The 23,872-nt window shown below is 46.7% G+C and overlaps 1 long non-coding RNA gene, 1 other non-coding gene and 1 pseudogene across 2 annotated transcripts; all 3 read right to left on the bottom strand.

Moving 5' to 3' along the window:
• Nucleotides 1-392: 392 nt before the first annotated feature.
• LOC139007243 (uncharacterized) lies at nucleotides 393-3,171 on the bottom strand. The gene is made up of 2 exons (XR_011470839.1): nucleotides 3,034-3,171; nucleotides 393-2,344 (listed from the first exon to the last, which is right to left on the bottom strand). It is a non-coding gene; the product is annotated as an uncharacterized lncRNA (long non-coding RNA).
• On the bottom strand, nucleotides 2,655-2,776 carry LOC139001456 (small nucleolar RNA SNORA26). Its single transcript, XR_011470023.1, has one exon. It is a non-coding gene; the product is annotated as a small nucleolar RNA SNORA26 (small nucleolar RNA).
• Nucleotides 3,172-15,349: 12,178 nt separating the features above from the next.
• On the bottom strand, nucleotides 15,350-15,926 carry LOC139007231 (M-phase-specific PLK1-interacting protein pseudogene; annotated as a pseudogene).
• Nucleotides 15,927-23,872: the final 7,946 nt, after the last annotated feature.

The following is a 23,872-nucleotide window of genomic DNA, read 5'->3' as shown; positions in this document are numbered from 1 at the left end:
CAGCAAATCTTTTGACCTCCTAGCAATATACAGAACCTAATGCCCTATAATTTTGTGTACTTTGGGGTCTTTTGGACTTTATCGTCTGGTTGCCTCTCGAATACACCCCACTATCTTTTGGTTTACAGGACAAGGCTCCAGCAGAGCCACGCTGGACTTTACCTTATTCCCCTATACTACAATTTCCTGTTTTTAGAATTTCATTGGAATATACTTATAAACTACATCCAAATTCTTTGTGAACTAAAATAGGGTATAAGCAATGAATGAGCAAAAAAATAAATTACAAATATACAAGTTATAAGGCTGGATTTTATAGAACATGGAAAAATCAAAAAATGAAATTTAGAAAACAAAAACGCGGCATTATGAAATAAGCACTGACTCCAAAGTTGATATTATATACCTTTATTAGAGATTTCAAGAACACGAGTTTGACATTAAGCTGGGCACCAGGAAGGACTTCTAGCACACACTTGCCTGTGTTCATCTCGCTGCGGCCACATTTCTTCCCTTATGAAAACTTTCCCCATCACCACCAGTACTTTCCTATTCTATTTAGCACCGCTGTCTTTTATATCCCTTCTTACATTATGCAATATTCATTTTAAAAAATGGTGACATATGCCCCATTTGGGCCAAATTTTGGAGCTTTTGTAGATTCAATGTAAATGCTGTGAAGAACTTAATTCTCAATAGCTGCCCTGTGGTCCTCGCCCCCCCGCTCCCCCGTTGGCCTAACCTGTTTCAGTATGTTACTTCAGACAGAGCTGTATGGCTGCTATATAAGGAATGTGTTGAATAAATTAAGGTGACAAGTGCCCAAGTATTAGGAGCCAGAATGATGGTCGCAGCAAAGGGAAGGGGAAGAGAAGCCAAGATTTGGCATTCCAGAAGGAGTCCCCAGTAATCTGTTGCTTGCCCTTTCAAAGATGTCTGGTGTTTTGTTGTACCTGTCCTGATTGATATAGAGGCAACATTCCTCCTTTAGGTGTAAACAGGTACCACGTTCTGTTCTGAAGGGCTACAGGCTAAGGAATCAATTTGCTCTTCCAACATGTTTACGGTTTCTCCTGTCTTCGAGCGGCAGCTGTGTTTTGGGATAAAAGCTGCTGGATCCCCAGTGAAGCTCCTACAGCTGTCCCCTCCTCCCAGGAGGATGAGAAACCCTGCTCTTCCACTTAGATGACTTCTGGAATGGAGAGGGAAAGGGGGCTGTCATTCCAGGCTATGGAGTTGTCATGCTGGCATAGGGATGACATAGCCTAGAGAGCAAATATCTCTCCATCCAGCCGACAAAGCCAGGCAGGCACAGGATCCCCAAATCCAGGAAATTCCCTCAGAAGGGTAAGTTGTTCAGTTACCTGGATGTCAGCATAAGAATACTTTCCCCAGAGGCAAGGTTTCCCCTTCCCATGGAGAACTTGGTTGCCCAGAATTGGACCCCCTGGGCTGCAAATGTGGCTGTGGTTAGGGGATCAATTAGAGGGGTTACAGATTTTTTTCATAAATTCTTTCAAGAAATAGGGGCCCCCTTTGGGGATTCAAATGTAAGGTGTTTTGAGAATCACAGATAAGAGTGACACAATTGCCCTTCACCCTTAGTAAGTTTACATCCTTATGGGGCTTTCCTTGGCAATATCGGGATTTGGGGAGGTTCTCGAACTAGATCAGCAGTAAGTGCTCCCCAATTCCAGAGATGTTGGTTTTATATATCCCCAGCAGGTGGTATTGAATTGTAAAGTAATGGCAGTAAGGATGGCTAATTGATAAGCGCTGCTAGAATTAGCTAGGGTGAATGAGGAGATAATAGAAGAGACTGCTGAGCCTTATCTGGAATTTAGAAGCATTCTGGTTTGTTTTGGGTTGTTTTTTTTGTTTTGTTTTGTTTTTTTTTTTTGCAAAAAAGGTGTAAGCCAGGTCCAGGAGGTGGGTCCAACTGGCGATCCCTGGAACTTTATCATATAGAGAACTGGGTGAGTGCCTTCCAATCCTTGACTAAGACTTGTGTCCCTGATGGGTATAGGAGTGGCCCAGAGTCCTCCGAGGGTTGGTGGGGGGGACTTAATGTTGCTTTATCTGTAAAATTAGAGAACAGTGTTGACTCCACATAATTGTGAGAATTAAATGAAAAGAAGGAAATGAGGCGCCCGCTGCACTGCCCTCTCACCACCAGCTACTGCGTGTGAACTCCCGTGCCAGCGCATGGACACATGGCTGCTACAACTTACACAACAATGCCTGATCTCGTTAAGCACACTTAGCCTGAGCGTTGGTTTTGAGTCCGTTAAAATACCAGCATCACAGCATTCCAGCATCAATGGCTTGTACCTGTCATTTCAACCTATTAAAAAAAAAAGAGTTTTTGAATGACTAAGCAGTTAAGAAACTTTTGACATGTCTTCTTCCGTTTGTCTCAAATGTTCAGAAAAAGCCTTGTGTCCACGTGGTTCTATCATCTGGATTTCTTCCATCTTCAAAGACAACCAAAGTACCCAAACTCCCCTATCTATTTGAAAATACTAGACGGCATCCCCAGAGTTTTAAAAGCAGGCCTGAAGGTATCACCACCGCTAAGGTTAAATGTATCACTTTGCTCATGTCTGTGTAAAAACACAAAAGCTGCTCAAACTGAAAGGGAATTTTCTGGTTTCAGCTGTGACTCCAGACAGGATCCAAAGAAGAGTTTTACCATCTCTTCTCTGGGTTTTATGGAGACTTGCTTTACCCTTCTGTGTTAGCCTCTTAAGGCACTGAGTCAGCCTTAAAAGGGCACAGGAAAGGGCGACGTGGGGTCCTCTCCGGTTTCCTGCAGGCCTCTCTCACCAGCACCCCGCCCGGCCCCCGCCCCGGTTAACAATCCAACCCCATTAGATGCAGCTGCTCTGCCCCGCGGAGCCGAGAAAGGTAATGCACTTGAGTCAGGCGGGCAGACTCCGGCCTTTGCACCAAACCGGCGCCCGGGCACTCTCTGGTCGCCATGTGCCACGTGCTCTGGGCCTGGGTCATTTCATTTCAAAAAAAGGGACGTACCTGCGCTTAGACCTCAGACCGCTGCGCCCGCAGGCGTCGGAGACACACTCCCCAGGCCCAAGGTCGCGCTGGGGCCCGCTCTCGCCCCCGCAGGCCAGGTGGGGCCGGCACCCCAGCCGCTACTCTGTAGCCGCGGCTGCGCCCTGGGGAAGCAAAGCGCAAACTTGTTACCGCGCCCGGCCGCCCGCGGGGACCCTCCAGGCGGCTCCGCGCGGTGTCTGTGCCTCGCGCGGCACCGGGACGGGCAAGGCCGCCCGCCCCCCGGGCCGCCAAGGGCTACTCTACCCCTCGGTTCTGGCCGCCGGGAGCAGAGGAGCTCCGGGCGGGCAAAGCTTGAGGGGACCCGGGACGACCTCCCGCACCTCCCCGGCCCGAGCCCACCCCACCCCGGCCGCTGGGGGTCCGCCCTCCGGCCGGGACCGCGCGTAGAGGCGCACTCACCGCCGACTCCACGAGACTGAGAGGCCGGTGCCTCGCGCGCACCGCGGAGACCGGTTCTGCAGCGCGGGGCGGGGTGGGGGCGGCGCGGCGCGGCGGGCAGCCAATCCCGGGAAGCCCGGCCGGGGCGGGGCGAGCCCGGCCATTGGTGCCCGCGGTCCCCCGCGCGCCCGGCTCCCGGCTCTTTCCGAGGCGGGAGGAGAGCCGAGCCTGCGCGGAGCCTCCTTCTGGGAACCCGAGTCCGGGCGCCTCCCCAGGCCTTGGCCCTCGTGGATCTGGTTCCCTAAGGCCCCCGCGCCTTTCTCGGGACGCTCCTGCCGATGCCCTGGCCTTACCCCGGGGCCGGGCCACGACCCAGAGATTTCCTTCCCTACCACTGCGCTAGCCGATCGTGTGATTGGAGGCCGTCCTGCGAAGCCATGAGCCTAAAGGGAAGCCGGCCACGTCCCTTTCCACCAGCGCACCCCAGGGCCCCTCCCAGTCCTTGGGGGACCAGCCTCCCTCTTGCTCTCTGTTCACTCGCTTGCAGTGTAGATAAGTAGCCGGCCAGCAGCCAGGGGTGGGCCGCTATGCCTTTCCCTAGGAGACACTCAAAGGGCAAACAGGCAAGGGGAATACAATTGGAGTATACGCCAAAAAGGAAAGTTTGATTACTGTTTCCAGACTTTACCTCTGTTAACAAATGTAATCCTCAAAATACCTTTTATGATCGCCCTGGCCCGTGTGGCTCGGTTGGTTGCCTGTGCACTGAAAGGTTGCGGGTTAGATTCCCAGTCAGGGTGCAGGCGAGGTTGTGGGACCCATCCCTGGTAGGGGCGTGCAGGAGTCAGCCCACCCATGTTTCACTCCCACACAGATGTTTCTCTCTCCCTCTCCCTTTCTCTCTCTAAAAATAAGGAGAAAATATATTTTAAAATACCTTTTTATCATCCCTACATTATAGGGGAGGGGGGTGTAATACATAAATCCGCATTATTAACCGGTAATATATAAATCCTCATTATTAACCAGTAATACTTAAATCCGCATTATTAACCGGTGATCATTAATCGGCTAGAAACCGGCTGGGACCACAGGAGCTGACCATTTAAGTAAGGCCGGTAATCCCTCTACGCAGCCTACCACTCTGCACTGCGTGCATTAGAAAGTGTGTTAACAATAGGACAAGTTCACCCGCTATTTTTAATTCAAATGTCCATCCAAGGTTGCAACCCCTTCAACACAGACAGCGTGAGCGTTAGTACCTGGCAGGGCCTAATCAGGTCGCACGTTAGGACCACGGGTTCCTTCTGCCAAGTGGCAGCACAGCCGCTCTGCCAGAAACCTCCGCACCGGCAGGTGAGCGAGGAAAAGCCCAGAGGAGAAGGCAGGTGGGGGAAAGTCCGAGCTCCAGGCTAAGAGCTCCGGGACCGGCCTCGCCCCACCTTGGCCTCCGGCACCGGGGGTCAGGGGTTCTGACAAAGGCAGCTCCTTCCTGCGGCTCCTCAAACTCCCAGGCCGCCTCCATCGCCCCTCACACCCCTCCGGTCAAGGTCGGGAATCGATGGAGGCCTCCAGGTGTCCATGAATGTAGGGAATTTCCTCTAGCAGCGGGACCCAGTGACCCAGGGCCGGAGGGAGACCAGCACCCTCCCCTGCAGCCAGGAGAACCCTGGAAGACCCGGTCTGCCCATCATCCATGAGCGCACCCGATTGGTTAAGCATGGGATGCTCCTGTGCCATTGGTCTTTTCCAGCCGCACAGCCCGGCTAAGAGGGTGGGGAACAGCAGAGACTTGAGACCCCTGCAGGGAATGAGTCCTAAGCTTCAGACAGGTACCCAGTCTAAGAACGGAGGCTTCTAGGTGAAACAGGAATTTTAGGGGTAAAATCGGACAGGTTTAGGAAATTTTGGAAATTAAGGGGACCATGAAGGAAGTACAGGGCTACAGAGCAGCAGAAGGTATCCTATATAATAAAACCCTAATATGCAAATTGACCTAATGGTGGAATGACCAGTTGCTATGACATGCACTGACCACCAGGGGGAAGATATTCAACACAGAAGCTGCCCCCTGGTGGTCAGTGTGCTTCCACAGGAGCCAGAAGCTGGGCTCACGACTGGTGAGCACAGTGGCAGTGGCAGTGGCGGGAGCCTCTCCCTCCTCTGCTGCAGGCAGGAAGTAAAGAGTGAAGGGTCCCGGACTGCAAAGGGATGTCCGCCTAGGGGTCCTGGACTGCGAGAGGGCACAGGCCAGGCTGAGGGATCCCCCCCCCCCACCCCAGTGCACAAAATTTCATGCACCGGGCCTCTAGTATTTCCATAGAATGGAAAAGCTGAAAAGCTGCAACAGGTATATTTCCATAGAATGAGGGAGTTGGGAACAACAAAAGGTCTATATGTACAAAATACAGAGAAGGAAGCCCTTTGTCCAGAAGGAGAAGAAGAAATCCCAAAGGGACTAGGAAAACAATAAGGAAGGAGGGGCGGTGAGAACTTCACATGTCCCATGTGAGGTTCGACCTTTGAATCCATGAGTTACTATAGTAACCAGTCTAGGGCAGTGGTCGGCAAACTCATTAGTCAACAGAGCCAAATATCAACAGTACAACGATTGAAATTTCTTTTGAGAGCCAAATTTTTTAAACTTAAACTATATAGGTAGCTACATTGTTATTAAGTTAATTAGGGTACTCCTACGCTGGCCTTTGCTAAGAATGTCCTCAATCTGATTGAGGTACGTTCGCTGAGGTCGACCCCTTCCAACTCTCCCATCCACACTCGTCTTGTATACTTGTTTCGTCTATCTCCTTTCGTTCATCCTCTCTATATGTCCAAGCCATCTCAACATACCTTTCTCAATCCTCGACACTACAACTTCTTTCACTCCACAACGTTCCCTAAAATTAACTTAATAAACTTTACTTAAAGTTTTAAGTCAACTTCGCACTGTGTGTGCACACCCGCATGTGGTATTTTGTGGAAGAGCCACACTCAAGGAGCCAAAGAGCCGCATGTGGCTCGTGAGCAGTGGTTTGCCAACCACTGGTCTAGGGGAATAGTGACCAATCAGAGGGGATATCAAGGCACCAGGATCTGCAGCCTTTATAAGCCATAGGGAAAAAGAACTCAGTGGGACCCTTTTCCCCTCCCCCCTCCCACATGGGAGTCTGTACTTATTCTTAAATAAATTTCCACCTTTACCACTTTCTGTCTATGGATTCATTCTTTGATTCCAGCGGACAAAGAATCCAGGTTCCAGTCCAAAAATTCCCATTTCATAGGGACCTTGCCAAATTAAGGTATTTCTCTTGAAGCTTTCTAATCTCAACACCTTCTATCTTGCTCAGCACAGTATGCAGTGAGAACTGCTTTTTTTTTTTAACATCACTGACTCCCCTCTGCCTCATTAAGTAATCAAAGTCATCATCAATGAAGTGGGCACTGTTAATATTTTTTCAAGTGAAGAAACCAGAAGAAGGGAATTTAGTGACCTGCCCCAAAGTCTGTGTTTTCTCTCTAAATATCAACTATATAGCCTGTCCTTTCTGTTTCTGTTGCTCTACTTGGATTCAGGCCTTCACAATTGCTTGCCTGGGCTACTTCTAGAATGGCCCCTTAACTCCTCTCCTAGCCGTGTACAAAGCCAAGAATTAATCTTCCTAATGCAAAGCTGATCATGTCTCTTGAATCCTTCTCAAGCCTCTCAAATGTCAAATCCTTCTGTGGCCTCATTCCCCAGAGGTTCTGGCAATGGGTGCTACTCATTAAAGTCTTCCCCTTTGGATCCGTGCACAAACCGGAAATGAACAGCCTGCTGAAGTTTCACAAACACGTGACACCAGCAACGAGCTAAAAAGACAACATACCCAGCATCCTAGACGTGTGTCCTTCCCGCCACTTACTACTCCCTCCCACACAAGGGTTTTCCACCATCCTGATGAAGAAGAGCACGTAGTCAGTCTAGAGTAGCATTCTTGTTTGTACACTATATAAATGGAACAATTACAGTGCATACTGTTTTGTGTCTGGTTTCTTTAAGTCACTGTTTAGGTTCATCCATATGTTGACTATAATTAGAGTTTGTTCATGAGAATGCAGATTTGGGGAGAGAACTGAGAGTTAAGGTTTGGCCATGCTCTATGGCCAAATGAGATGCCTATGAAACGTCCAGGTGGAGATGACCAATAAGTATAAATACAAGAGTGTAAAGTTGAGTGGAGAAACCAGGGTTGGCGACACAGATTTGGGAATCACTGACACATCAATGCTATTTAAAGACACAAGGGCTGCATTAGAAAGCTGGTGGGGGTTGTTATGCAGATAACGAGGAGGAGGGGGCCTAGAACCAGCCCCGAACACTCTCACATTTAGAGATGGGGCTGAAGAGGAGCTGGCCAAGGAGTACCTAGTGGAGCAGGAGAAAAGCCAAGAGATTCTGTGTACTAGTCAGGGTTCTCCAGAGAAATGGAACCATTATTATAAGGAATTGGCTCACATGATTACAGAGGCTGGAGAGCCCCAAGGTTTGCAGGCTGAATCAGCAAACTGAAGACCCAGGAGGGCTGATGGTATAGTTTTCACCTGAGGACCAGCAGGCTCAAGATCCAGGAAGAACTGGTGTTTCAGTTCACATCTGAAGGCAGGAAAAAGGTGAAAATCGTCCATATTTTCCTGTAACAATTATTTTCATTCTAAACTGATGTCCCAGTCTTAAGGCAGTCAGATAGGGACAATTCTCTTAGTCAAGGGAGGGTCAGTCTTTTGTTCCAATTAGGCCTTCAAGTGATTAGAGGAGGCCCCCCCACCTGAGGGAGGGAGATCTGCTTGACTCAGCCCACTGGTTTAAATGATAATCTTACCCAAACACCCTCACAGAAACACTCAGAATGTTTGACCAAACACTTGGGACCCCATGGCTCTGTCAAATTGACACACACAATTAACCATCACAGTGTGATTGAGGGGAGGCGTTTGGAAAGGGGGAGTGTCCAACTGTTAAGAATGGCACTGAGAAATCTAAGAAACTAGCAGGACAATTGAGTTGGCAAGGGGGAGGTCGCAGTGTCCTCCCTGGTGGACAGGAGAGGACTGAGGGAAGTGTGAGGTGCAGACAGTGAGAAGTTCAAGGGCACATCACACTTGAAGGGTGTAGGTATGAACAGGGGTAGGTTGGTGAGAAGATGACAGGCTATTTGTCTAATTGCTTCTACTCAGCGAAGTATGAGACAAGTTCATCAGATGAAAATGTGTGTGTGTGGGGGGGGGGGGTGGTGGAAGGAAGTATAAGACTATTTTTTTTTTAATATATTTTATTGATTTTTTTACAGAGAGGAAGGGAGAGAGATAGAGAGTTAGAAACATCGATGAGAGAGAAACATCGACCAGCTGCCTCCTGCACATCTCCCACTGGGGATGTGCCCGCAACCCAGGTACATGCCCTTGACCGGAATCGAACCTGGGACCTTTCAGTCCGCAGGCCTACGCTCTATCCACTGAGCCAAACCGGTTTCGGCAAGACTATTTTTTAAGATAAAAGAAAAGGAAAAGTATCTGTGATATAGTCATTTAGAGAATAGAAACTATAGAATTGTCAGGCAATGCTAAGTGCCAATTTCGACTTGTGATTGTGAACTTAAGTTGGACCCGGTAGCACCTTCCAGTGTTAAATTCCAGCAATGCTCTAGTGCAGGCGCAAGCCAGGAGGTGGGGAGTTGGGGGGCAACCGGAGTTGATACTTGGCCATGTGAGCATATACAGTATAGTGAAGGGAAAGAAGGTAAGAGATTTTTTTCCCTAAATGTTAGCAATATTGAATTTTATTATGCTAAGATTCTATTGTTATACTCTAAATCAGAAGACACCTTAATCAATAAGCCAAATTAATTTGGAGTCTTTTATTATTACCCTAGTACTAGCGGGCTCAGAGTAGAGTGTCTCTGTCAAATTCTGGGCCCCAAATAGAGGAAGTCTTTCCTATTTATACATTTTTCAGCTCTTTGTCTTCCAAATTTGGAATGAGACTTCCGGGCCTTCTGAGAAAAAGTCCTGTGTGCTGGGACAGGGCCCTGAGACCATATCTGAAGGCCTGGCCTGGTGCCAGCACTGACAACTCTGTCTGGGGCATAGTTTACGGCTTCTCTGGAATGGAGTAGTCTTATTTTCCTTATTATTTAAGCAAGCAAGTGTTTACAGAAGCCAGAATAGCAGGGTTAAAATTTTAAACAGCAGTTTTTACCCAAGATGGAGGTTACTATGCTTCACTATGAACATCTTTGTGGAAATTCTTTATTAGGAAGGCAGAAGGCATGAAAAAGGGTAGTGTGGTTTCTTAAGATACACTCCGAATGAAATTACTCAACCGAAGAGAATGAAGTTTTTAATGTCCCATTATACATGGCCCAGTGCTTCAACTTTTCTAAAGGACAGGTTAATGTGACTGCAATACAGAAGAAATGCATTAAAAAAAAAAAAAAGGCAACATTGAGGCATTCCATTGTAGGAGCGTAACAACCTTAGTGGTAAGTAAATATCTACTGGAAAAAAATGATCCCCAAATGCCAGTCAGTATGGCAGAACAGGTGAACTCTGTGCATCTAAGTTACAGAACAGCCATCATTGAAAACCACCCGATGACTAGCTGAACAGAAGTCCTATAACTAAGGATACAAAGAAGCCACGTTGAGACTGGTAGGAGGGGCAGAGATGCAGAATGAGCAAGTTCTATGCCGATGATGTAGCAATTAAGAATCAGGAGGGATCTCAGTTGCTGAGCCCCCCCCCCCAACCCCCCCCCCAAAAAAGCAAGGGGTCCCTGCCCCACACCAGGCTCCCAATTTGGGACATGAGTGCTGGGGTAGCATCCCAGAAAAAAGGGCTGCTAGAGACTGAGTTGCTCCTCTTTTCTTTTTTTTTTTTAAATTAAACCTTTATTGCTCAGATTACATTTGTTCCTCTTTTTTTTCCCCCCCATAACTCCCCTCCTCCCAGTAGCCGCCCCACCCTCCGCCCTCACTCCCCACCCACTGTCCTCATCCATAGGTGCATGATTTTTGTCCAGTCTCTTCCCGCATCTCCCACTCCCCTTTCCCCCACAAGAATAGTCAGTCCATTCCCTTTCTATGTCCCTGATTCATTGTAATCACCAGTTCATTCTGTACATCAGATTATTTATTCACTTGATTCTTAGATTCACTTGTTGATAGATGCATGTTTGTTGTTCATAATTTGTATCTTTACCTTTTTCTTCTTCTTCCTCTTCTTAAAGGATACCTTTCAGCATTTCATATAATACTGGTTTAGTGGTGATGAACTCCTTTAGCTTTTCTTTATCTGTGAAGCTCTTTATCTGACCTTCAATTCTGAATGATAGCTTTGCTGGCTAAAGTAATCTTGGTTGTAGGTTTTGGTATTCATCACTTTGAATATTTCTTGCCATTCCCTTCTGGCCTGCAAAGTTTCTGTTGAGAAATCAGCTGACAGTCGTATGGGTATTCCCTTGTAGGTAATTGAGTCTCTTTCTCTTGCTGCTTTTAAGATTCTCTCTTTGTCTTTTGCTCTTGGCATTTTAATTATGATGTGTCTTGGTGTGGTCCTCTTGGGTTCCTTTTGTTTGGGGTTCTCTGCGCTTCTCGGACCTGTAAGTCCATTTCTTTCACCAGGTGGGGGAAGTTTTCTGCCATTATTTCTTCAGATAGGTTTTCAATATCTTGCTGTCTCTCATCTTCTGGTACCCCTATAATTCTGATGTTGGTGCGTTTGAAACTGTCCCAGAGGCTCCTTACACTATCTTCGTATTTTCGGATTCTTTTTTCATTTTGCTTTTCCGGTTGGGTGTTTTATGCTTCTTCGAATTTCAAATCTTTGACTTGATTCTTGAGCTCCTCTGGTCTGCTGTTGGGTGTCTGTATAATATTCTTTATTTCAGTCAGTGTATGCTTAATTTCTAGTTGGTTCTTTATCATAGCATCAAGGGTCTCATTAGTTTTCGTGAGGCTCTCATCAAGTTTATTGGCAGCTTCTAGCACATTATTGCAAGACCTCAAAATTGCGTTTTTTAGCTGCATCTCCTCCATTTCTGTCATGTTTTTTTGTCTCCGCATTTTTTATGCTTTCTTGGTGCACCCCCTTGTGGTCTTTGTGCGCAGTCTTGTTCTAGTTAGGCCTTGATTGTTGTAGTTAATACTAGAGGGATTTGACCACCAGGCCGACTGGCTGTGAGAATCAGCTGTGTCTCCCTCAGGAAAACTTCTGTCCTCTGGGGAGGTGCTAATCTAGCCTTTGCCTGAGGCTATCCGGCAAATGGCTCTGCGCAGGGCTTGGGCGGGGCGGGTCGCAGGGGATCAACAGGGCGGGCGGAGGGAGCAGTTATGGCTGCTCTCAGTCCTGTTCCCAGAGGCTCTGCTTCTCAGAACACCTGCAACCGCTGCAAACCTCGGAGAGAAAGCTGCCCTCACGTTCCGACTGATGCCAGACAATCCTGCTTCTCCCATTTGAGTCTGAGTCCCTAGAGACTCGCCCGGATCTGGAGCTCAGAGTCTGAGACTCCTCCTGATTGAAAACGACAACCGTGCACTCAGCCACCAGCCCGCTTTCGCGCGCACCTCCGTACCTTTGTATTTTCCACACTGCGCCTCCTCTGAGCCTCGGGACGCTGTTCTCTTCCCTTCTAGTTGAAGAATCTCTCCTCAGCCAGCCTTCCTGTGGTTCTGGGTGATGTCCATTCCATTTTTTAGTTGTATTTTTGAAGTGGTTGTTTGTGGCAGCAATCTCCGGTGTTTACCCATGCCGCCATCTTGGTTTTTCCTGAGTTGCTCCTCTTAAAGGGACTGTGCACAGATGCGTGTGCTCACAAACTCACTTGTTCTAAGCTGCAGAACAAGAGCAGCTGCTAAAAAAATAAATAAATAAACAAACATGTGGAAGGTGAATAAAAATTGTAGTGATTTTAGAATGTGTTCAAACTTAAGCAACCATCAAAATTAGACTGCCATAAACAGCCTGGAATATATGAAGCACATGGTAACCTGGAAACCAAAAATCTCTAAGAGACATACAGGAAATAAACAAAAAGAATCTAAACATAACACTATAGAAAGTCATCAACGTGGAAGAGAGCAAGAGAAGCAGAAAGGAACATGGAAGAACTACAAAAATGATCAGAAACACTAAGCTGGCCATAATTACATGTCTATCAATAATTACTTAAATGTAAATAGACTAAATGCTACAATCAAAAGACACAGGGTGGCTGAATGGATAAAAGCAAGCCCTGTACATATGCCGCCTAGAAGAGACTCACTTCAGATCAAAAAACACAGACACACTGAGAGTGAAGGAATGAAAAAAGGTGTTTCATGCAAATGGAAACAAACAAAAAAAAGCTGGGGTAGCAATACCTCTATCAGACAACAAAGCCTGTAAGAGACAAAGAAAGGTATTTCATAATGATAAAAACAAGAGGGTATAACTCTTGTAATCATCTGCGGCCCAATGTAGATTTCTATAAAATCCAGCCTTAAATATATTTAAAAAAAAAAAAAAGCCCTAACCGGTTTGGCTCAGTGGATAGAGTGTCGGCCTGCGGACTGAAGGGTCCCAGGTTCGATTCCGGTCAAGGGCATGTACCTTGGTTGTGGGCCCATCCCCATTAGGGGGTGTGCAGGAAGCAGCTGATCTATGTTTCTCTCTCATTGATGTTTCTAACTCTCTATCCCTCTCCCTTCCTCTCTGTAAAAAATCAATAAAATATATTTTTTTAAAAATCCAGCCTTATAACTTTTATTTTTTTTTTTATTTTTTATTTTTTAATATATTTTATTCATCCTTTACAGAGAGGAAGGGAGAGAGACAGAGAGCCAGAAACATCGATGAGAGAGAAACATCGACCAGCCGCCCCCTGCACATCTCCCACCGGGGATGTGCCCGCAACCCAGGCACATGCCCTTAACCGGAATCGAACCCGGGACCCCTCAGTCCGCAGGCCGACGCTCCATCCACCGAGCCAAGCCGGTTTCGGCAAGCCTTATAACTTTTATATTTATTTGTAATTTATTGTTTGTTCATTCATGAACATTAATACTCCAGACATCAATGGGTAAGTCATCCAGACAAAAATTCAACAAGGACACAGTGGTTTTAAATGATATATTAGATTAGATGGACTTAATTGGTATTTTTAGAGCATTCGATGGTTAATATTCAAAATATATAAGAAACTCATCCAACTTAACATTAAAAAACCCTCAAACAATCCAATTTAAAAAATGGGCAAAGCCCTGGCTGGTGTGGCTCAGTTGGTTGGGCATCATCCTGAGCACCAAAAGGTTGCCAGTTCGAACCCTGGTAGGGCGTGTGCAGGAGACAGCCGATTGATGCTATGCTTTCACATTGTTTCTCTCTACCTTCCATTCTAAATAATAAAAAAAGAATAGTAAAAAAAAAAAAACAAAAACAAAAGGCAGAAAATCTGAATAGACATTTCTCCAAAGAGGACACACAGATGGCCAAAAGACATGAAAAGATGTTCAACTTGATGAATCACCAGAGAAATGCAAAGTAAAATCACAATGAAATGTCACCTCACACCTGTCAGAATGACTATTATCAGCAAATCAACAAATAAGTGCTGGCGAGCATGTGGGGAAAATGGACATTTCAGGCACTGTTTGTAGGGTTGTGAGTTAGTGTAGTCACTATGGAAACCGTTGTGGAAGTTACTCAAAAATTACAAATAGAACTGCCACCCTGGCCGGGTGGTACAGTAGGTTGGAGCATTGTCCCCTGCAACAAAGGTTGTGGGTGCAATACAGGTCAAGGTGCATACAGAAGGCAACCAACCTATGTTTCTCTCTCAATCTCTCTCCCTTCCTCTCTCTAAAAATCAATAAAGAATATATTCTCAAGTGCAGATTAAAGGGGAAAAAAAGAGCTACCATACAGTCTGGCAATTCCACTACTGTGTATTTATATGAAGAAATCAAGAGCACTAATTCAAAAAGATACATGCACCCTATGCTCATTGCAGCTTTATGTACAGTAGCCAAGATATGGAAGCAAAGTAAGTAAATGTCCAACTGACAAATGGATAAAGAAGATGTGGTACATATATACAATGATTATTACCCATTCATAAAAAAGAATGACATGGTGCCATTTGTGACAATATGGATAAATCTACAGAGCATTGTGGGGTCCTGCCCCAGCAGGTCCAGGGGTTCCCAAAGGTGTGGACGGAGTTGGCGAAGAAGGAATGACACGGAGACAGCATTCAGTTGATCAGCAGCCTAGCCAGGATCTCTAGCCAAGTTCTGTCCAGGATCTACAGCCAAGTTCTGTATTTTATTATCTTTTTTTTTAATATATATTTTATTGATTTTTTTACAGAGAGGAAGGGAGAGGGAAAGAGAGTTAGAAACATCGATGAGAGAGAAGCATCGATCAGCTGCCTCCTGCACACCTGCTACCGGGGATGTGCCTGCAACCAAGGTACATGCTCTTGACCGGAATCGAACCTGGGACCCTTCAGTCCGCAGGCCGACGCTCTCTCCACTGAGCCAAACCAGTCAGGGCATTTTATTGTCTTATTACATCTGTATTTATACCAGCTGATTTTTTTTTTTTTTTTTTAGGAAGACAAAATGTTTTATTTTAAAACACTGGAAAAACATTAAAAGACAAATGTCCATTATATAACCAAGAATGTTAAATAGTTGGAAACTGTAAATCTTCTAAAATGTGGTAGGCACTTTCAGAGAAATATTCCAAATTATCCTACCATATTTCTTTTCTAATACCAACAATATTTGACATGATGAAAAATACCAAGAAGACTCAACTAATTATTCAAAGTCACCATGTCAGGGTTCAACTTAGGTACACAAGTGAGTTTTGTCCAAGATGTTCCTGACACATGAAGCTTCCAGTTGAATTTCAGAAATGTTAACAAAAGTATCTTCCTTTTTTGCCTGTGAATGTTTGAGTATTGCTGTATTGTTGGCTTATATCCACTACAGACACTGGTTCTAGGCCAGCCCAAGGGTCTTCAAGCATTGAAGGTTTGAAATAACTTTCCAACTCGTTAGACATTCTTTTTTCTCTACCACGCCCTGATCCAAAAGGTGTAGATGTCCCTGGAGAACCCTGGGGGTGGGCCTGCTGCCCCGGGGAGTAGCCGAATTGCTGCCGGGACCCCGCGGGGGGCCTGGAGTAGGAGCCAGGGTAGCCGCCAGGGGATGGAGACCCCAACCGGCCCCCGGGGAAGCTGCCGCTGTGTTGCAGAGAGTGGCTGCTCCCATAGGGCCTACACTGGGGCCGAACGACGGCGTGTGATGCGGGATCCCGTATTCGTCCGGAGGGGAGGGAGGCCGGGGCCCGCCTCCGCCAGGGGTACCCCGGTAGCTGCTCCCGCTGCTCCAACCTCCTACCCATGGGCCAGGGTAAGGAGGAGTCGGGGTTCGGAAGTTCTGTGGGTGCATGTCGGCAGAGGAAGGCCTCACTCCCGCGTCCCCGGAACTGTCCTATACCAGTTGATTTTAATCCTATCAATTTCTATTCCAAAGGTTAGGGCGTTTCTTATCTCCATTCCAGGGAGTAAAGATTATGTAGCTTAAGGGTGATTGTTCGTAGTTAAAGTGATTAACTACCTGCCTGGCACTTAGTTAAGGGGTTTTGCTCCCTCCCTAACTTCAGGGAAAAATCCCTACCTGGGGAACAACCTTTCTCAGAGAGGTGACCTTGGTTAAAACACATAGCGCCAAGAAAGGGAGCAAACATATTAACACATTGTATGCGGGCCGTTTTTGCTAATTTTTTGCGAAAATGGCAATGTTCAGTAAAATTACAATAACTTTAGTTTTACATATTTTTTTCAATGAAACTTTTTGTGATTTACTATAAAATGTATACTGAATTATTTTTCTTAAATTCTAAACAGACAAATACTGGAAAACTCACTGGAAATTGTGTTTACCAGTCAACGTAAAACGTATAAATACGTTTCTCGTATACAATGTGTTTTAAGAGCAGTATGCCATATACGCCAGGTCCCTTGAAACATATGCTGTGCAGATGTTTCTTCCCTGCAGCGACTGTGTCAAGCAGCAAGGATGGACCGGCTTCCGGCAGAGCATATTATGCTAAGTGAGTCTGGCTGGCATGGCTCAGTGGTTGAGCATTGACCTAAGAACCAGGAGGTCATGATTTCATTGTTGCAGGCTCGATCCCCAGTGTGGGGCGTCCCATCAATGACTCTCTCTCATCATTGATGTTTCTATCTCTCTCTCCCTTCCTCTCTAAAATCAATATATATATGATATATATATATATATTTTTATATATATTATTTATATATTATATAAATTATATATATATATTTTTTAAGTTTGATCTTTACCTTAAGCAAGCCCTGTCCATTATTCGTGTGCATCTAAGTCAAGCAGGTCAAACTCTGGGCCCACAGGCCGCACGCGGCCCACAGTGAATATTTTTTCGGCCCAGCCAATATAACAGTATGTAAGAAATGTTTTAATAAAAACTTCGTAACTTAATTTTTACAATATCCTGTTATACATAATTATCAATAACGAACTACAACATTCACTAATGACTGATTACTATAATCGTGTTGCATTCATTTCCCTTACTCGCCTTACACCTTATGCGCGGGTGCACCATTTCTCTCCACTAATACTAGCAGTGAATATTTTTAAAAAATATATACTTTATTGATTTTTTACAGAGAGGGAGAGGGATAGAGAGAAACATCCATGAGAGAGAAACATCCATCAGCTGCCTCCTGCACGTCCCCCACCGGGGATGTGTCCGCAACCAAGGTACATGCCCCTGACCAGAATCGAAACCAGGACTGACGCTCTAGCCACTGAGCCAAACTGGTCAGGGTCTAGCAGCGAATATTTTAGCAGCGGATTGCCACGTCATTAGTCTTGGACTGACTTGTTTGGTATGCGCAACAGGAAATATTTTGCTTTCGGAGAACAAGAAAAATAGGTTTATTTGCGTTTTGCTTATCTGTGCAGTTATTCAGTGTCTAAAATGTTCTATTACTTTATGTTAACGATAACTCATTTATTTCAGCCCTTTGTATTCAGCATGTCTATAGATAAATAAACCTAAGTTTCTATGAAAATTGAAGCTCTTGTTTTTTTGCAGCCCACATGAACTTAAACCTTGTTTATTTGGCCCGTTTGAGCCTTTGACTTTGACATGCTTGGTCTAAGTTAATACAGCTTTGAAATGCCAGAGTAATCTTCCTTTCCACACCCCTTGGAGGCCTAACCACCCCCATGGGAAGGTGTAATCTTTTTGACCAGCCTCTAATCCAGTGGTTCTCAACCTTGGCTGCACATTAGAATCACCTGGGAATCTTTTTAAAATCCTGATTTCTGGGCCTCATCCTCCAGAAATTCTGTTTCTTTGTTATGGGGTGAGGCCACAACATTAGTAACAAAGAAACAGAATTTCCGGAGGATGAGGCCCAGAAATCAGGATTTTAAAAAGATTCCCAGGTGATTCTAATGTGCAGCCAAGGTTGAGAACCACTGCTCTAATCCAAGTCCCACCTTCACTTAGTCTTCCTTATTTCCCTCCTTGATTCCAAGAGGGAAGGTGAGGGAGGGTGGATGGGAAGAGATTACCCAAAGTATTTATGTGCATATATGCATAACCCACAGACACAGACAATAGTGTGGCCAAGGGGGTGTGGGCTCATGCTGGGTAGAGGAGGTCAATGGGCAAAAAAAAAAAAAAAATAGGACATCTGTAATACTTTCAACAATAAAAAAATACCACAGGCTATCACCTAGGAAACCCTACTGTTCCCAAATATCTAAACTAGGTCACAAGCTGTGCTTGCTTCCAGGAACCAAGGTGAGCTGCTGATGGTTAACACCCTTGCAGACAGCTCAACCACGGAACCAGTGGCGTGTGACCACTCCAGATGGTGGGCAGACCCTCACCACCCAGACCTCTGCTGACTTTGCCTTCATTAATATACTAAAACTGCCCTAGCCGGTTTGGCTCAGTGGATAGAGCGTAGGCCTGCGGACCGAAGCTCCCAGGTTCCATTCCAGTCAAGGGTACGTACCTCAGTTGCAGGCTCCTCCCTAGCCAGGGCTCTGGTCAGGGCACGAGCAGGAGGCAACTGATCCATGTTTCTTTCACACGGATATTTCGCTATGTCTTTCTCTCTCTCATCCACTTTCTCTAAAAATCAATGGAAAAATATCCGTAGGTGACGATTAAAAAAAAAAAAAAAATATATATATATATATATATAATGTTATGGCAGAATGCATGGGAGAACCATCAGCCAGCACCCTGAGGGAAGAAAGTTTAACCTTTATTTCGCAGATCTGCTAGTCCAGGGGAATCTGGATCCAAAGCCTGAACTGAACTCGTGGGGAGGCTCTGACCCCCTGAGGGTCCCCACAACTCCACCCAAGTCAGCTGTTGGGGGAGGGGGGCTGGAGTTAGGCTCTGCAGCTCCGCCCAAGTCAGTCAGAGTGGGGAAGTAAGACCACAGTTTAAACCAGATACTGAACTAGGTTGCAGCCCCCCCCCCCCCCATTTTCCTTTTCACTAAAACTCACACCCAGGAGGGAGAACTCTACTACTAGGCACAACCAGTGCCTGTGGAAAGGGAGCCCACAGGACCTCCCATAATCTCCCCAGAAGTCACTGCCCACCCCTGCTGACACCCCGCTTCCGGATCCCACCTACTCAACCAGTTTCTTTAAAACCTCCCCAAACCCTAACCAGGGGAAGAAGGTGACTTTTGAGCATGAGCCCACCTTTCTCTATTCCTTGATCAAATAAAGTTGTGGTTTTTTTTAAAAAAATATGTTTTTACTGATTTCAGAGAAGGGAGAGAGAGATAGAAACATCAATGATGAGAGAGAATCATTGATCAACTGCCTCCTGCATACCCCGCACTGGTGATCAAGACTGCAACCCAGGCCTGTGCCCTTGACTGGAATTGAACTCCTGACCGTTCAGTCTGCAGGCATACGCTCTAGCCATTGAGCCAAACCAGCTAGGGCAATAATAAACTTTTTGCTTGTCTTTATGAAACTGGTTCTACTGGAGCCAACAGCACTGGGCAGAAGGATCTGGTAATACAAATGCATAAAGGGACTGCAAAAGCATTTTTCTGTCTGTTGCAATCTTACGTCCCGGTGTATCTTGCTTGACTCAAATAATTTTATAAATTTCTGTCCGGGCTGGGATGTTCTTAAGTCAAGTGGATCTCAGCAGTTTTTTAAAAAAATATATATTTCTTTATTGATTTCAGAGAGGAAGGGAGAAGGAGAGAGAGATAGAAACACCAATGATGAGAGAGAATCGTTGATCGGCTGCCTCCTGCACACCCTCCACTGGGGATCAAGCCAGCATCCCAGGCATGTGCCCTTGGCCAGAATCAAACCTGGGACCCTTCAGTCCACAGGCTGACGCTCTATCCACTGGGCCAAACTGGCTAGGGCAGCAGTTTTGTTTTGTTTTGTTTTGTTTTTTTAATAATTTTTATTTCTTGAAGTATTACAAAGAGTATTACATATGTCTCCTTTTTCCCCCCTTGACATTCCCCCCCGGCCTCCCCTACCCTCTAGTGTCTTGTGTCCATTGGTTATTCTTATATGCATGCATATAAGTCCTTCGGTTGATCTCTGAACACCCCCACCCCAAAACCCTCCCCAGGCTTCCCACTGTAGTTTGACAGTCTGTTCAATGCTGCTCTGCCTCTGCATCTACCCCTGTTCATTAGTCTATACTAATCCCCATTATCCGTTTCAACCTCACCATGGCTGTCCCAACCTCACTGGGGCCGCCTCGGCCTCACCAGGGCGTCCTGACCTCACTGGGGCTGTTTCAAGCTCACCGGGACAGGGGCTGTCCCGACCTCACTGGGGCTGTTTCAACCTCACCGGTAGGGCTGCAGTTTTTTAACAAGCCCAAAAGCCCGTTAGAAGCAGCTGTCCTGCCCAGGGGAGCCTGGAATGCACGCTTCCGTTACCTTAAAGAAAAGCTTTTGCACCGAACCGGCGCCCAGGAGCCCTCTGGTTCACCATTTGCCACGTGCTCTGGGCCTGGGTCATTTCTTTTAAGGATGGGGACATACCTGCGCTTAGAAGTTAGGCCGCTGCACCCCCACAGACAAACTCCCCAGGCCCAAGGTCGCTCTGGGGCCGGCTCTCGCCCCAGCAGACGAGATGGGACCGGAACCCCCACCCGCTACAAAGTAGCCGGGGCTGCGCCCTGGAGAAGCAGAACGCAAACTTGTAACCGCGCACCGCCCGCCCGCGGGGCCCTCCAGCCGGCTCCGCGGTGTCTGTGCCACGCGAGGCCCAAGACGTGCTCCGCCACCAACACCCCTTCTCTCCCCCGAACTCCCCCCACCCCCGGCCCGCGCAAACCTCCCCTCCCCAGTCGCCAGGGGTTGCTCTACCCCTCGGTTCTGGCAGCGGGGAGCAGAGGAGCTCCGAACTGGCAAACCTGGAGAGCACGCGGGGCGAGCCCACCCCACCCCGGCCCGGGCTCTCGCGAAGGACATCTGCTGACTGCGCGCCGCGCCCTTTTTGGATCCTCGGGGAGCCCGGGGGTTGGATGGGGATTTATCTGTCGTGTCCCAGGCCTTGAACCTGGTGGATCTGGTTCCCTCGGGCCAAAGTGCCTTCCGCAGGACCCTCCGGTCGAGGCCTCCTGACCCTCCCCAGCTCAGCACCCGGGCCAGGACTCTGGGTCGTGCAGCCTCTTAGAACCGGGAGCCGCTTTCTCCGGTGCCACGTGCCGCACTTTCCGCTTGCGAGTGCCTGCGAAGCGCCGCGCAGCCTTCCCGTCCTTACATGGACGAAGCAAGGGCGCCCTTGAGCGTTCAGCGGAGAAGGAAAAATCAAGATGTCGGTGGAAAATGCCATGTCTTGGGGTGCTAACTGCTAAGGAGAAAAACCTAAGTGCTGCAATTTGAAAAACTAAAAATAGCAAATAGGCTTTTCTTTGAACAAACACTCCTCTGGACACTAAGAAACAGATGCAGCACTCACCATGACTGGGATTGCTGTGCTGCTTGGAGAATATAGTGTTTCACTACTATGACTAAATATGATGAAACGCTCCGTCAACCAGGAGTGATGGCTGGCTGGCCCCTGCATCCTGAGTAGGGTCCTATTTTGATCTATATTTGGTGATGCAGAGACCAAGATGCCAGATGGACAAGGACCACTGCCCTGGGTGCAGGACACACGGTCCACAGTCCTGATGGTGGTCTCCTGGGCTATCCTCAAAGAAGACTACTTGTCATGGGATGGGGTAGTGCCCTCGGAATCCCTCAGCTCCCCAGTCCCCCCCCCCCCCCCACTCCTCCCTCCCCCAGCCCTCAAATGGGCCTGCAACTGCTTTATCCCTCCCTCCATCCTGCCAGCTCCAGGTGCACCTCCTCTCCCAGCACACACTCCTGCCCTTGGGGCTGGGCTCCAGTCCCCCGGCCTCCTCAGCCCTCCCCAGGCCACGCTTTATTTATGTCTCCTGCCTCCTCACTGACTTCTCACTGTATTTCCTCTTCTGTCTGGCTCCAGATTCGGATGTAACCACCACTCATACTGCCCCTTGCTCATGTTCACTCACCACCTCATCTCTAATCGTTTACTTCATTGATTCCTCTTTCCCTCTCTCTCGCTTTTAAATTACATTTACATCTTCTTCCCCCCACGCTATTTTTTACCTAGTATATGTGTGTTTTCACGGGATCATTGAATAAGTCCCAGTGTAGGGAGAACTGTGATCATGAAATAAAGTGGAAAGAGAGAAATGCTCAGTCCTTGGGAGCAATAGCCTGGTGCTGGGGTGTGTTCATTCGTTCATGGAATCCGTATCATTGAGCACCTGCCGGAGGCCAAGTGCTCAAGACCTGGAGGCGCATAGGGAGTGAGAAAACAAAACCCAACACACGGCATCGCGCTAGGAGAACTTTTAGTCTAAGGCAGTGATGGTGAACCTATGACACGCGTGATAGGTTCTGATTTTTCTTTGTTAAATGGCATTTAAATATATAAAATAAATATCAAAAATATAAGTCTTTGTTTTACTATGGTTGCAAATATCAAAAAATTTCTCTATGTGACATGGCACCAGAGTTAAGTTAGGGTTTTTCAAAATGCTGACACGCCGAGCTCAAAAGGTTCGCCATCACTGGTCTAGTGGGTAAAAGAGGCATTAATACAAGAATCACATTTACAAATGTCAGATTACCGCTTAACAAGAGTGTAAATGGAAGTCAAAGACTCTGTTATGAGGTTGAGGAAGGAATGAGTAAGCAGAAAGTAAAAGGCGAGTTTGTAAGGCAAAGGGGAGGTAGCTTGGGGTATAGTTCCAGGCAGGAGGGGAGAGCAGAATGTGTGTTTAGGACAGAGCTCAATGCACGCATGGGAGCGAGGAAGGCTGCAGTGATTTCTGCACAAAATGCCAAGAGGTGGGGCTGGAGGGAGATGCAGGAGGATGCAGACTGTAGACCAGGCTGCAGGAGTGGTGTGGGGGCCTGTGAGGGGAGGTGCTGGTGGCCTCCAAACTATGCCCGACATTCTAGACCAGAGGTTCTCAACCTGTGGGTCGCGACCCCTTTGAGGGTCGAACAACCCTTTCACAGGGGTCGCCTAAGACCATCGGAAAACACATATATAATTACATACTGTTTTTGTGGTTAATCACTATGCTTTAATTATGTTCAATTTGTAACAATGAAAATACATCCTGCATATCAGATATTTACATTACGATTCATAACAGCAGCAAAATTACAGTTATGAAGTAGCAACGAAAATAATTTTATGGTTGGGGGTCACCACAGCATGAGGAACTGTATTAAAGGGTCTCGGCATTAGGAAGGTTGAGAACCACTGTTCTAGACCATCTTAAAAACACCCATAAATGATGCCCATGAATAACGTATTGCATAAATGCATGCCAAAAAGATGTTTGCAACGCTGGCATGTGTTCAAGGCAGTGTGTTAAAGATAATAGAGCTAATTGTTCTTTTTAAATTGAATTTATTGGGGTGATATTCGTTAATAAAGTTATATAGGTTTCAATTATACGTTTCTGCAGTACATGTATTGTGTATTTACCAGCCCAAGTTTAGTCTCTTTCCATCAGTATTTATCCCCTCTTTACACTCTCCTACGTCCCACCCACCCCCTTTTCCTCTGGCAATCACCATATCATTGTCTGTGTCCACGAGTCTGTCTTTTTTTAATTTTGCTTAATCCCTTCACCCATCTCACCTAGCTCCCACGCTCCACCCCCGATGGCTGTCAGTCTGTTCTCTGTGTCCATGAGTCTGTCTCCACGACGTTAGTTTCTATTGTTCATTCGATTCCACATATAAATTAAATCATACGGTACTTGTCTTTCTTTG

The sequence above is a fragment of the Myotis yumanensis genome, unplaced genomic scaffold (assembly GCF_028538775.1).
Source record: "Myotis yumanensis isolate MYYU_CA2020_CCGP unplaced genomic scaffold, mMyoYum1.0.hap1 SCAF_1, whole genome shotgun sequence".
NCBI classification, from domain to species: Eukaryota; Metazoa; Chordata; class Mammalia; order Chiroptera; family Vespertilionidae; genus Myotis; species Myotis yumanensis.
This window is presented reverse-complemented; position numbering and strand designations above follow the sequence as displayed.